Genomic DNA, 15,691 nt, shown 5'->3' with positions numbered 1-15,691 from the left:
AAGAATTTTGTGGTGGAGGCCAGACCGAGCTGCAGAGCAATTCTCTACCCAGAAAACAGTTAAGTTCCATACACATCTTGGAAAAGAACATGTGTGTAAATATATAAGCACATGCACGTGTCTATAAATATATATACACATATATATACACAAATATATATACATATATATATATATATATATATATATATGAGATGCTCACTGATGTGATTTGAGGGATGGTCTCTCTAAATTTCCATGTTGACAATCACCAATGTTGCAGTACTAAGAAAGAGGCCCTCAAAGGAGCTAACTTGTGATGTGATTAAGGCCTCTATAGAAGGGCTTGTTCTCTGTCTGCCTTTAAATTTAGTTTATGTATCTGAATATGCACACATGTGAGCATACCCATGCCACATGGAGGTCAGAGGCCAACTTAAGGAGTTGGTTCTTCCCTTCTATTGTGTAGGTGCCAGGGATGGAATCCAGGTCCCCAGACCTGGTGGCAAGCATCTTTCCCCATTTATCTCTCTTGCCAGCCCCAAATTTCTACTTCATAAACTGCCCAGTCAGATGGATTTTGAACGGGTCAAACTTTCCCCAGTCAGACATGCGCTGGCCAAAGGAACCTCACTGTGACTTTGCCAACTGCTGCTGCTGGCCCGTCCTCTTGTTCTGCCGAATGGCACGTCATATCGCAGACGTCAGTTCAGTTGAACTCACTGTGGTTTTTCACACTCACACAGTTTTACTTCTCATTTCCTGACTCTGGACCGCACCAACCTTTATAGTTAAGCCATGTTTTGCAGATATCAAAGTCATCATTATGTTTAAAGATAATCCCCCTGAGACTTAAAAGCACTTTGTTTTCATGGCTGCCTGTGCTGGAATTGCAAGAGCAATTTCTAGAGTCCGGAGGGTCAATAAGCTATATTAGGAAAAGGCCTCTTTATAAAATTACGCTTTTAAAATGTAAATGCTTTAGAAGTTGTAACGAAGTCCCAGCTCTAATCTAAATTGTGTTCACCTTGGAAATAGTCTGTGTGAGCATTTAAGATGCCTGAACCCATGCTCAGAGAGGCTTCTGCTACAACGATGAGCACAGGAAAGGACTTAGCCATTGGAACCCTCTGTGCTCTGAGCTTAGACGACAAAAGCACGTGGCACTGATTGTCACTCAGCCATTCCTGCAGCCCACACCCATGGCAGGTAGTGCCAGGAGGAACCTCCGTGTTTCTTGCTATGAGCCCCACTCCCACGGGGCCTTTAGACTGTGGAATATCAGCAGTCCTGGTACAGTGGAAGCCATGAGGTGGGAGCTGTACCTTCGTGCACAGCCCCTACTGGCCATAGTAATGACTTCAGTACTCTTGGTATCAAGGTCCTTGCCAGTTATCATGAGACTAAACACAGATAGTAGTACCTATGTCTCTTGGGTGGGCCCTGGGATGTGTTATTATTTGACATCTTCGGTTCCCATACACTGTCGTAGACACCCAATAGAGGAGATCTTATTGAGGTCTTAGAGACTTTCAGAGTATTTTGCCAAATTTGAGGAGACTGGACTTGGTTTAGAACAGTGAGAAAAGACAGACAGAAATACCCCTCCATTACTGTGGTTACACTGAGGCATACCAAGGTAATTTTCTGTGGCCTGAAAAGTAAGGTCCACAGACCTAAAAGTTTCAACTGGATAGAACTGCTCCACTTACAGAAAATGATTCCTTCCCAGAAGTCAGAGGACCAAGTTTAAAGCAAGCCATCTAGTCTCTTAAAATATAGAGCTTAAAACCTTAAAAGTTGGATAAGTAGGAGATGGTGTAGCTCATAAAGTGTTTGCCTTGCATAAGTCCTAAATTCAGAGCCCCAGGACCAATCTACTCAAGGCCACGTGAGGAGCCCATACCCACATTTCAATATGTCAGGCTTTCTTGTGAGCATCTCTTGTTCTCCTAATCCCAGTACTTAAACCTATATTAAAACATCTTTAATAAAATCGACAATGCTGCTTCCTAGTAATAAAAGCCAGGTGCCACAGCATATACCTAAATAACCCCAACACTGGGAAGGCAGAATCAGGAGATCCCTGGGGTTCTGGCCAACGGTCTATCCAGATTAGTGAGATCAGGATTCAGTAAGAATCCTCCTACTGGAAAAGTATAATAATAATAATAATAATAATAATAATAATAATAATAATAGTATTAAAACAATTAAGGAGACACATTTTATCAACCTCACTCCGTCAAAAGCATACCATACTTAAAAACTAAGTACAAGCATTATACATTTCCACAACTACCTCCAAGATGAAACAGAAGAGGCAGAAAGATCGTGAAAGCCAGAGGGAATGAAGGACACCAGGAAAAATGCCCCCCTTAATCAATTAAGAAAGGCGCATATGAGCTCCCAGAGACTGAAGCAGCAAGCGCGGGGCCTGCATGGGGCTGCACCAGGTCCCTGTGGATACACTGCACAACCAGCTTAGTGTTTTCATGCAGTCCTGACCATGGGAATGATTGGCTCTCTGACTCTCATGCCTGGGGCCACTGGAGGGGTCTCTACCTCCACTTGGGTTTCCATGTCCAACTTTGATATGGAAGTTTTTGCTCCATCTTACTCTATTTTGTCACGTTTGGTTGTTATCTCTTAGAAGCCTGTTCTTTGCTAATGAGAGACAGAAAGCAATTAGACCCAGAGGGGATGGGGAGGGAGGGGAGAAGGAACTGGGAAGAGTGGAGGGAGGGGAAACTATAATCAAGATATATTGTATGCGAAAGTAATCTATTTTCAATTTTAAAAATGTTTTGTCATGCACAGAAAAGTCAAAGACCCTGTCTCCTAGAATCCCTTCTCCATCCCATTCCCAAGCCTCACCCCCCACATCCCAGCAGCGATGTCTGCCATCTTCAAACACATCACACGTGTATGGATACATAATTAACTACAAAGAAAAAGTAGAGAGACAAGGGATGGATCTCTTCCAAGGGACGATTTTAAAACAAGAAATGAGAAGGGAATGTTTTGGTCTCGTTACAAATGCTATAAGCGGCAGCAAACCACTTTAATTCCTTTTTAATGCAAGGGAAATTAATCGAGAGTAATCAAATGCTTTCGGTATAAAAAAAGTATTACACAGCTACATCCCACTCTTCCTGTATGGTAGAGTGTAAGACAACGATAGGAGATGCTGAGGGCTGCAAACCACAGATAAGATAGTATTTTGTCCTTCCAGCCAGTCTTCCTTCAGAAACTGGGAGAAGAGGCGATGAGAGACTCACAGTTGATCTCCAGGCATTGGGTAGCTGGAGGAGCCATGATGCCAGCCAAGGACAGCACACATCTCTGAGCATGGCTTTCGTTTCCAAGCTAAGGAATGCAAAGGTGGGTTACAAGAAAAGTATTCTAACTGGGGCCCAGAGGGGTTTGGTTTCAATAAGTAGACACCCTACACAGTGAGTGAGAGAGCTACTCGGCATCGCCATAGCTTTCCCAGAGTTTCCTCTGGTTTTAAGAATGGCCTTCACTATGGAGGTTTATTTTATAATCATTAAAAGTATTTAAATGAGGCTCTCAATTGAAAAGCAACATACAGATGGAGGATTATGCATCCGGGACCAGATTTCTAATTAAACAAGGAGATTAAATCTATTCGTTTATCTCCACTCTTTCCTGAAACTTAAACACTATTAATATTAAAGGAATAAAGACATACATTAGCTCCCCAGCCCTCAGAGCCTGATGGAGGCTCAGCTGTTGACCCTTGACTGAAGAGGGAAAAAAGTCTCTCAGACAGCAAATCACCGGGAACAGAGAATACAGGAAGGGAGATCAGCAAGTCCTCGGGACGGGAGGCCAGCAGGCTTGTGGTGACTGAGTAAGGAAAGAGAAGAGGAGCTGGAAGGCACCAGAGTGGGGGATATGAGAAGAAGATAGAGGAACTGAGCCCCTCAGGACACAGAATGCTAGAAAATACAAGATTTGGAGGTAATGTAGCACATGCCAATGCTGGTAACCCCCATTTTCCTTAACAAAGCACACACCAGTTATCAATATTAGATCCAGAACCCAAGAGAGCAAAATATCACCCTTAGTGTGGCTTGGATTCTGGACCAGAATGTTGTTGTTGTTGTTGTTGCTGCTGCTGCTGCTGCTGCTGCTGCTGCTGCTGCTGCTGTTGTTGCTATTGTTGTTGCTATTGTTGTTTTGTTTTGTTTAAGGTTGGTTGATGTTTCAGTTGATTGGCTGGCTGGCTGGTTGGTTGGTTGGTTTTTTTAAGACATGGTTTCTTTGTATAATCCTGGAACTAGTTCTGACTGGCGTCGAACTCACAAAGGTCTGCCTGCCTCTGCCTCCCGAGTGCTGGGGGAAAAGCTTGTGCTAGTCGTAATATATTCTGACTATTTCGTGAACTGGAAACATAAGGGTCCTTTGGAGAGTCGGTTGTGTGGGATGGAGTTTTGCTGGGGCAAACACATAAAGGATTGTTTTCCTGAAGTGGACACAGGTGAAAGACTAAGGCAGACTCATGAAGGAGCGTTTGGCTGAAGCAGACACAGGAGAGAGGATGTTCTGCTAAAGCAAGCATGTGAAAGGACATGTGATGAAGGATCCTTTGCTAACAGCATACTTGTACTGATTCACCTGACATTGCATAGTTGAGCTGCATTTGTCAGGACTCCATAGAGAGAAACAGCACCAAAAATCTTGTGGTGATCTGCTAGTTTTTGCCACTCCCTCAGGCTGATTGGCAGCATTGTCAGCTGAGACAGATGCATGTGCTGAGGGAAAGACTTAGGCCTGTGGAGGACACGTGATGTTTGGAGGGAGTATAAAAAGGAATCGACAGATAATGAAGGAAGCCGAGCTTGGCTTATAGAGCTAGCTGTGCAAATGCTTATTGGTCTCACATCTTCGCTTCTCTGAGAGAGAGGCACAGCAGAGAACTTTTCCTGGTGTTTCTATTGGCCCTGGTCCCTCCTGCTGACTCCTGCTGAGGCTGAGGCTGAGACCTGGCTGTCTCTGCTAAATCACGCCACCACTGCTGATTTGTGCCTACTCTCCTGACACTACCGACCTGGGCTGCTGGTGCATCTGAGAAGTGTTTGCGAGTGGATCGAGCTGCCGCCGCTGACTCTTGTAAACTGAACTGCCCATTTCCTGACAACACAGATAGGATTTGCTCCAAAGAACCCTTTCTAAACAGGTCCACTTCCGTGGCATTCGTTCTTTTCCACTACCTCTGATGGATGGTGGGCTAGAAGGGAGGTTAAAGAGTTTAAGAACCATCATTAAAAATAGACTTTGAAAAAATTAAAGTTACAATCCTACTTTCTGCCTCAATCTGTAGTCAGTCAGATGTCACAACTAGGGGAAACTGGATAAAGGGTGCATGAGACCTCTGCACACAATTTTTGCAACTTTTCCATGAATCCTAAATGACTTCAAACTAAAACATTTATTAAAGAGAAATGTCTCCTTGATTACTAGGAAAGCAGATATTAAGAAACAGCTTATTCTGAATTTGAAAAATGCGTCCACTTTATCTCCCCTCAATTAGACCAATTTTCCTAATCAGGATTGAAAGAGGTGAAGAACAGCTCAAGTCACCCCACTGCACAGAGCCAGAGGCTAAGGACAGCCCATGCTTGCTTCTGCTTCTACTTTTACGGCCCTGCCCCCACCCCACTCCCTCTTTTGGAGAGAGAACCTCATGTATCTCACTCAGGCTGGTCTTGAACCCATTAGGTAACCAAGGATGACCTTGAACTTCTGATCCTCCTGCTTCCGCCCCCAGAGTGCTGAGATTATAGGTGGGTGGCACCATTCCTGGTTAGGGATCCGTCTAGGGTGTCATTCATAAAAAGGAAGGGCTCTATCAACTGAGCTACACGCTCAGCCCAACAACACGCTTTCTTACAGGCAGCAAAATCTCCACAGCTAGGGTCCTGGGGTTTCCCAAAACAAAGGTGAGCGAAGGAAGGGTTGACCTATACTACTCAGGTTGATTCAAGACCCTAGAGCTGTTGCTGCTGTTGGTGCGGCCATCTTACTGCTTCTGTAGGGAGATGCTTACTATACTTCACATTATCAGGAGTTTCATTCCAAAGGCAGTCAGTCCCATGGTCTGGGACTGACACAGGGCAGAACATCTTGGCTGTGAGTACATGGTGAAGCAAAACTTCATAGTGGCCAGAAAGCAGAGATGGGGAGAAGAGTCAAAAGTCCCAGTGTCCCCTTCATGGCATACCCACAGTGACTTGACTTCCTGCCACCAGACCCCACCTCCCAAGGTGCCACCACTCCCTAAAAGCACTGCAGAAAGAAGACCAAGCCTTGCATACAAGTGCATTTGAGGGCTACTTAATGCCCACAGTAACAATCAGCAGCTAACTATAAAGCATACTCTTATTACCTATGCATTCATGCATTTCAACAGTACTAATAATTATAGTGTACACTAATATAACATATTTTGTAAAAAAAAAAAAAATACTATTTTCTCCAAAAAGAAAATACTTGAAAAAAGAAATGGCCTTGATAAACAGTTTTTTTTTTCCAAATCTCTTCTTTAACAGCTAGAGTCTCATCTGTGCTTCTGCATTCAATCTGTTGTGATAGCACGGGTCATGTTGCCTTGGGAAAATGCTCTAGAGTGCTCATCGGAAAATGAAATGGATAAATAGTAGCTTAGTGCTACTATAAAAATATTCTGACCTTTCAGACCCCAAAGATTCCAGGACCACATCTTACAAACGGCCGTTCTAACAAATGCCCCTCTACATGCAGAAATTGCGAGGTCAATGCTATCCTAACAGGGGCCAGCAAGAAGGCTGAATCTGAGACAGAAAGACTTTGGTTAAATATGTATAAGCAGATAAACCCATGCCCTGGGACCTCTGTCTTAGCTGACACAGTTGAACAACAACCTCTCTCCATACTAGCAACTTACTAAGAGGGTAAACTCTGATGGTCTCCAGACACAGGGATGCTAAGCAGAATTGAAGGACATTCTCTAAAATAGAAAGACTTGGTGGAGTCACACATAAGATGTAATGAGATCTCTCCTCCCCTCTCACTGTAGCGGACTTTTAGGATCCAGATAGCCTGGTTTATTAATCAATACACACACACACACACACACACACACACACACAGAGAGAGAGAGAGAGAGACAGAGAGACAGAGAGACAGAGAGACAGAGAGACAGAGAGACAGAGACAGAGAGACAGAGAGAGACAGAGAGAGAGAGAGAGAGACAGAGAGACAGAGACAGAGAAAAAGAGAGAGAGACAGAGACAGAGAGAGACAGAGAGAGACAGACAGAGAGACAGAGAGAGACAGAGAGAGAGTGCAAAAATATTGGGTAACTTTTCTCTGAAGAAACTGAAGAATTAGGGGCAAAATACTGTGTTCTGTATTCATCAGTGAAATAGCTCCAATGCACTACTCTAAATTATTGCTCTAGTCTTGACAAGCCTTGTCCCACACACATACATCTTTAACTACATGTTTATGTGCTAATAGTTCAGAATAGCTCAACTAGACACTCTCAAAAAGAAAACGGAAGGACAAAGTGTATAAGAAAACAAAAGGAAGGAGCATTCATTAAGTACCACAGAAAGTTAAAACCACAAAAGCAGGTGTCTAAAACTCAATATATGTTTTTGAGAGATACCACTAAAGAAGGCTTTCAGAAAATAGAGAAAAATTGATGGAAAAAATATAGCTTAGAAAATCGGGAATCAATATAACTTAAATGTAGAGCAAATATGACCCCAGAAAGAGGCCATTTAAAGACTTAAGACATTTTTCAATTTCAATAAATACATAAAAAAAATGTAGAATATAAGAGCTTGGGTTTCAGAATTGAGAGATCTTATTTTTTGGGGGGGAAGGTCAGGAAAATACACAAATATAGAAAGGGAAACTATATAAAACTCCAGAATACACGAGAAAAAGAAAAGATCCTAAAAGTTCGAAAAGTACAAAAATAGACATATGACAAAGAGATTCAGTCTGGCATCAAACTTGACTAGCTACTCTGGAAACCATGACAATGAAGCAAAGTCTTCAAAATCCTCAAGAAAAATAAATGCATTAAAAGGTTGTCTCTCAGTGCTGAGATGAGATTGTGGACATGTACGCAAATGCAGACTCTAAAACGATTGCATCCCAGGTAACTTTTCCCAAAATGCAACTGAAAGGTAGAAGTTTTAAGGTTGCCCCCTAGACAAAAGTTTAGAGCAGAAAAACGAAACTGGTCAGGCCCTAGAACTGCAATTTCACCAGCCGGTTTGACAACTCTCTCCCAGGAACTAGCTGACCATAAAGTTAGATTAAAATCTTAGAGAACAATCTTGAGAAACAGGAAGCTTCTCCCAGGAACTGGTGGACCATAAAGTTAAACAATCTTGAGAAACAGGAAGCTCCTCATTGTGATTTTTCACTGGTATTCTAGACATTTTCCAATGACGCCCTCCCTACCCCCTTGGGTTGTGGTTTCTTCCTTTAAATTCCCCTTCTCTTAGCTACTGGTGGTCAAACTCCTCTGCCCCTGCGTGGGATACGAGTCTTGACCCCAGTGCACTGGTTCCTATCAATAAACCTTGTGTTTTTACAGCAAGGACAGTCTTATGTGAGTTCTTGGGGGGGTTGCGTCATCCTGAGACTTGAGTGAGGGTCTCCCCGCTACTGGGGTCTTTCACAACAAGAAGAAATAACCCTGACTGAGGATGCAGCCCACTTAGTGGGAGAATATGTGCTGCGCGGGGCACATACAAAACTCCAGGTTCCACCCCAGCAGAGCAAGCCATAATCCCAGCACTCGGGAGCAGAAAGACCAAACTTCAGGATCCATCCTCACTACAAATTGAGTTTGAGGCCAGCCTAGGCTACTGAACAACAAGAGAGAGAAGGGAGAGGGGTGGTGAGGAAAGCAGGGGAGGAGGGAAAAGGAGAGGTAGATCAGGAGCAGATTCTCCAGCCAAAGCCAAGCTTCCCAGGACTTCGGTCTCAGGAGAAACATGAAGCTGAGCTGTCCCTGCATCCACTTCCCACAGAAACTGTCAGAAAACACAATGATCGGTCCTTTGTGCTGCTAAATGCTAGGGCGATTTGTTACACAGCACTAGGCAACCAACTCACAGGAAATCCAGAACATAAACGAAATTTGAGATAAAATAAAACCCAGGGCACACCTGTGCCATCCTCCTAGAGAGCACACAGTCTAGCTATAGGCAAGATGTCTCCCCCAAAAGCACAATGGATATGTCTTATTTATTTTTATAGTAGGCAGAAGTTGCATTATTTCATTTCAAAATGAATGTGCGTTTCGTTATATTCACAAACTACAGTTTCAAACTAAAGGGCAAAAAAAAAAAAAACCACCCTTATGCACAAAGTGAAGCAAAAGGGAAAATAATTATTAAATCTAAGCGGGGAATGTGTTCAGGAAAGTAAACAATACATGCCCAGATCAAGTGTGAAAAATATTTACATCGTCATAGTAACAAAGATAGTAAACACGGACTTACCCTCAAAATTCTGATGTTTGTGCTATAAATGCTAGGAAATAATCAGGTGTGAGAAAGTGTACATTAAGGAGACTGAAGTATATCCCTCCTTTCTTATCTTTTTCTTTTCTTCTTCGTGGTGTGTGTGTGCATGCGTGTGCGTGCATGTGTGTGTGCGTGTGTGTGTGTGTGTGTGTGTGTTGGGGTGTTGGGGTCTGTGAGGACTTTGTTGGGGTGTCTTCCTTCATTCTCTACCTTATTTTTTGAGACAGGGTCTCCCACTGATCCTGTAGCTTACCATATCAGATAGACTGGATAGCCATAGAGCCCCCAGAATACACATCTCCACCGTCCAAGCTCTAGAAATGGAAGTATACACTATCATACCCAGTTTTTACATGGGTGCTAGAGAGCTGAACTCAGGTCTCAACAAAATAGAGGCAGAATCAAAAATATCCCCTGAGACATCCCTTCAGCCTGAAATGTAAGAGATAATGCCTAAAAGACAAAGTTCTTTTAAGTGTAAATAGATTTTTGAAGAATTTAAAGTAAATATGAGAACAACAGCTAATGAAACAGAAAGTGTTTAACTTTGGGAGCAGAAATTAAGTGCACAGAGAAGATTGGGCAGGGGCTCTTTCCACACCCCTTGTTATCAGTTTGGTATCAGAAAACAACATGGTTAAAATAAACTTTAACAAGATTTATCTACCATAGGTGAAATCAATACGCAAAGTCTTCAACGAATAAATCACTCCACAAAAACGAGTTCTCTGTGTCCAGGAGCCAGAAGATGCTACAAAAACTAGAAACAGATCAAGTTCTCCCTCACAGGTAGGACTGAAAGTCTCCTATGGCCCTTCCTCCATTACAACTCATCTCTGATGGTTAATCTCCAATGTCAAGGTGGTGGGAATTAGAATCAATCACCACATACCCCTTGAGTTATATCTGTGAGGGTTTGCACAAAGGGAAGCCCCACCCTGAATGTGGGTGGCACCCGCCCACTGGAGGCATGCAGGGCTAGACAAACAGGGAAAGGGAGCTGAACACAGGCCTCTGTTCCCTGACTGCATCACACCCTGGTGCCACACCTCCCCACCTGATAGACTGTAGCCCTCAAGGTGTAAGACAATAGGGGCCCTTCCCCCTTAAGTTGCTTCTTGTCCAGTATTGGTCATAGTGATGAGAGATGTGACGAACACACCTGGAAAATGCTAGCCTCCAACTTTAGAAGAGTTTTCCAATTAATCAGTGCATGGCTTGAGAAGAAGCAGTTGGCTCTGCTCCACTTGGAAGCCTGTAGTAGGACTTGGCCCTAACGAGCAGGAGAAACCTTGTGCGTTTGCTGTACAGTCTGTGGGCTCTAAGTCTTAAGTTCTGGCTCCTATATTCAGCCTCTGCCTCCAGTGCACTCTAAATTCCTAATGTGCCTTTACTCACCATGCTGATTTGCAAACTTACTCTCGGCCCCCGGAAATAGCAAAAAATCATGAAGATTAGTGACTATGGAGCACAGAGCATAGACAGAGGCCTCACTCCCAGGGGTCTCTTCTCTCCCCAAGGCTGAGGTCCGAAGAGTGGTGAGAACTGGAAAAGTGTTGGTTACGAAGTGACATGCCTTCCCAGCGAAGCCCTTTAGCTCCTTCAGAGCCAGCACAGATGGGCGATTTAGACATCTCAGGACAGTAGCTGAGATGAACGACCCTTTCCTACAGTGCTCCAGCATGTTTTCAGTGCCAAAGAACCACAGTCGTCCCGGCCTCACACCGAACATCTCTACCAGACTTGAGTTTGATGATTCAACAGCCGAGCAGGTCCCCCCCAAGGCTGCCTGTCAGAATATAGATGGCTGGCAAAAAGACAAGCCACTTTAGATCAAAGGACAAAGATATGCCATTCCCTCATCTCTTTGAAAGTGTCCCAAGACAGATAGATGTTTGACTCCTTCACATCTAAAGCCAATTAACCAAATAGAGTTGATGGAGTTTGAAAGTTGGAAGACAGGTGACATTTTTTTGAGGGTCCTGCCCTAGAACTCCCCATTGTTATGACACCAGCTAGCTGGGGGCGGGCAACAACACAACCCCTGTTGTAACAGGCCTTTCTGACTGAGAGAAAGCCCATTTTAAAGCAACTTCACTTCCCGTGGGTCACGGTGACTTTGAAAACTGGTTTCTTTTCTTTTCCTCTCTCTTTCCTTTGATGGGGGCTTTGCGCTGCTTTCTTTATCTGAGAGTCTGCTGTGACAATAGGAAAACCCATAGTCTAAGTTAGAACAGGCCTATCCTCTTAACGTCCATCAGGAATGGTTAACAATTATGCCTGAGGAAAACGGAGCAAAAATGAAAGCAGTGGGTAGGGTACACCAGAGCCTCAGCCTTGCCTATGCCAAAGGATTGTCTGGTTCAATCTCTGCTGAAGATGTTTATGTATACGAAAATGATCAAAATAAACCCAAAGTTAAACCCCGCCCTGTCTGTGTATCGTTTTGTAACAAGGTCTCTGTGATCTCAACCATCAGCTTCATCAGACCCAGAACAGCTGCAGAAACAAGACCCTGGGCATGTGTGCACGAGCGAGTGTCTAGAGGTGGTTAATTGAGGTGAGAAGCTCCACCAGGGCGTGGTGGCGCTGCTCCCTGGGGTGGGTCCCTGACTTGGATACAAAGGAGAAAACAGTAAGCAGAGCACCAACAAGGATCACTCTCCACTGCTTCCCGACTGCAAAAGCAGTGTGACCAACCATCTATCCGTTCCTGCCACCAGCCCTTCCCTGCCATGATGGACTGCATCCCATTGACCCAGAAACCTAAATAAAGCCTCCTTGCCTCGATTCACTTTTGTTGGGCATTTGTGACCAAAGGGAAAGAAGACCAACACAGTCTCCTATGACCCAAGCTGGCCTAGAATTGTACTGTGTAGCCCAGCCAAGGACGACCTTGAACTCCTGGTCCTCCTGCCTCTACCTCCATGCCCACCACACCTGGAAATCCTTATCTTAAACTCAGAATTCTTTACTCAGGTCTTGTGGACAGTCTCCCGTCATATGTGTGTACTGACATTACCATGAAGTTTCTGAATACGCAGGGCTGTGTAGTTCACAAATACATTAATCTGCATAATAAATTAAGCAAGATTTATATTCACTTAGGAAAAAATTGACAGAAAAAAAAATGTCCATCAAGAAAACAGCATGCTTTTATCCCAGAGCAGAGAAGCATTTGTGCACAGCGATGTTTACTGAAGAAGTATGTTCTAGGAATTACCCTGGCTCTAGGGAACATAGCAGCCCTCTGAGTATTTTCTGATGATAAACAAAAATCCCAAAATTTAATGGCTCAAAAAATAACAATCAAGGGCTATAGATGTAATTCAGTGGCTCCGGTCCTGTTCTTAACATTATGGGGGAAAAGATTCTAAGGCGGGAGAGGGGGGTTGATTATTATGGTTCTGCCATCTGACTTCTGGGGTTACCTGGACTCCAGGGTATCTGACATGGTCCCAGCCAGATAGCAACAGCACCTGCAGTCATCCCAAAGGCTTCCTCACACATTTGACAAGTGATTCTAGCTGTTCTTGAAGACCTCAGCTGCAGCAGCTAAACAGCCTCCTAGGGTAGCCTGGGTTTCTTTTTTTTTACAGCATGCCAGCTGGGTTCCAAGACTGACAGTGTCAAGAGGACTATCTGCAAGCCACTTTGCCTTTTAGGACTTATCGTTCCAAATCTCTTTGCAATAGTCACTTGCCTGCCAGGATGGGGACCTGGGAGAGGGATGACAAGGCATACTCCACCCTTGATAAGAAGAATGTCAATGTCACATTCTAACAAGACAAGGTAGGGTGTGACACCTTACAATGAGAACTTAGAAAAGTCCACCTAAAGTGGACTGGGTCCCAGCATGCAGGAGGCTGAGAGGGAAGATGGCTGAGGCCAGGAGCAACCAGTTACAGTCTCAAATTATCAAAGAAAAATGAAAAGGGGTGGGGGAGAAAATTCAACCTGTCATGACAAGTTAGCAAAAAGCAGGAGGTTTTTTTACCCTTATATGTATTGTTGGGGTGTGGGGGACCTGGCAAGGAACAAATCAGGAGAGAGAGATATAGGAAATGCCCCCTGGTGATAGCATCTATGAAGAAATCTATAAGGGAATGGAAGGGATGTAGAGGAAGTCATAAATACAATCTTTTATATAGCGCGGTTGTGGAAGATTTATTTGATTAGGAACTATTTGAGCAGAGCTTGTGGATGAACTGAGCCCTGATGATAATTAGGGGACATCACAGCCGACAAAACAGCAGGCAAAGAGGTCATGAGGGCAGAGAGCGCTGCATGTGGTCAGGGAATGGTTAGGAAGCCAGTGTGGTGGTCCAGAAAAAAGGGCTCCTTTGAGAGAGAGGGGAGATGTGATCAGGATGTAAAGTAAATTAAAAAATAAAATCGAATAGAATAGAATAAAAAGGGGCACAATGGTAAGGGGGTCAACCTCTTAGGACTTTGGACCACAGGCCTTAGTTTATCACTGTATCTTGTTTTAGAGTAAGGAAGCAGCAGAAAATTTGCTGTAAGTAAGATTGGATGCCACCAGACAGACTTCAGTAGAACAATAGCAAATTAATTTGTATTTTAATAACACAAGGCCAGCTTGACTTCCAGGTAAGACAGCAGGCTAGAGGCTATTTCTGTGTGACCCAGTAAAAGACGGTCAGTCAAACACAGTGTCAACCACACTGTTCCCTGGCCTTTCCCAAAAGGTAAGGCAGATGAAAGGTAGGCAGGCCTACCCTCAGGACAAGCCCTCAACCGTCAACCCCAAATACAGTTGCAGGTGTCCTGAGGCAAACATTCCCCTGGCAGTCAACTTAGAGGCAAAGAGAAATCCCATCTTGGAAAGCCATGTGACACAGAGGACAACCTGGAGTCATCCTTAGAGCAGCCTGTTATTAAAAGCTGAGCTGCCCCAGGGCCCTACAATCACAGAACATCCAAGGGTCAGCGAGCCTCAGTGCAGCCTGCCACAGCCCCTGGGTGAGGGCAGTCCCAGAGAGACAAGTGTGGAGAACAGAAGGCCAGGTGCTGATGAGCCAAGGCTGTAGAGACGGCAGGAGGCTGGGATAAGCTCATAAGGACATAAGCAAAGGCAGCCCTTTACTGTATACCAAGAGTGGAATAGCTGATATGATAGTAATTCTATTTTCAGTTTTCCGAGGAGCCTCCATAATGATTTTTACAGTAGTTTCACAAAGTCATCTTCCCATCAGAGCTAAATAAGGGTTTCCCTTCCCCACATCCTCCAAATTAAGTCAATTTACCATAAAACTTTCAGTAATATGATAAACGCCATCTCGTTCAATATATATTCAATATAGTGCTTGACGTCTTTGTTAGAGCAATGAGACCAAGAGGGGGAGGGGATGAGTAAAAATGGTCTCGTGGACCACTCCAAGGGGAGTGGCACTATTAGGAAGCATGGGCTTATTGGAGTAGGTGCAGCTTTGGTGGAGGAAGTGTGTCACTAGGGGCTGGGCTCTGAGGTCTCAGAAGCTCAATCCTGGCCAATGTGTCACTGTCACTTCCCACTGCCTACTGATCTAACATGGAATAAGGCTAATCATGGAGGTAGAAGACGTCTGCAGTGGATGTGTAAGACACTAGAGAAAAAGGTTGAAGAAGACAAAGAGGGAAAGACCTCCTTGCAAAATTAATAGTATAAGCATGGCTGTGTTACCAAAAGTAACCTGTAGACTTAGTGCACTCGCCATCAAAATCCCAGTGGCATTCATCAAAGAGCTAGAGAAAAAAACAAAAACAAAAACAACACCAAAAATAAGTGAAATTTCACATGGAAGCACAAAGGACAACTCATCCTGAGCAAAAAGAACACGCCTGAGGGAGGCATCCCAACAGTCGATCTCAAACTGTGTTATAGATCCATGGTGGCAAAACTCATGGTCCTGCCCAGAAACAGACGTGTAGACCTGCAGAATAGACTACCAAGCCCACATTTAAACTCTCACAGGTACAACCACCATTCAAAGGAGAAGAGACAGCCGTGGCACTGGGAGAACTGGGCTTCCCTGTGAAAAGAATGCGAGTAGATGCACAAGTCTCAGCCTACACAAAAGCCAACTCAAAATGGATAAAAGGCCCTAACACAGCTCTTGAAACTCCAGGTGAAAAACAAAGGGAAGACTTCC

Source organism: Rattus rattus, chromosome 3 (genome assembly GCF_011064425.1).
Source record: "Rattus rattus isolate New Zealand chromosome 3, Rrattus_CSIRO_v1, whole genome shotgun sequence".
Lineage (NCBI taxonomy): Eukaryota > Metazoa > Chordata > Mammalia > Rodentia > Muridae > Rattus > Rattus rattus.
Note: the sequence above shows the minus strand (reverse complement) of the source record.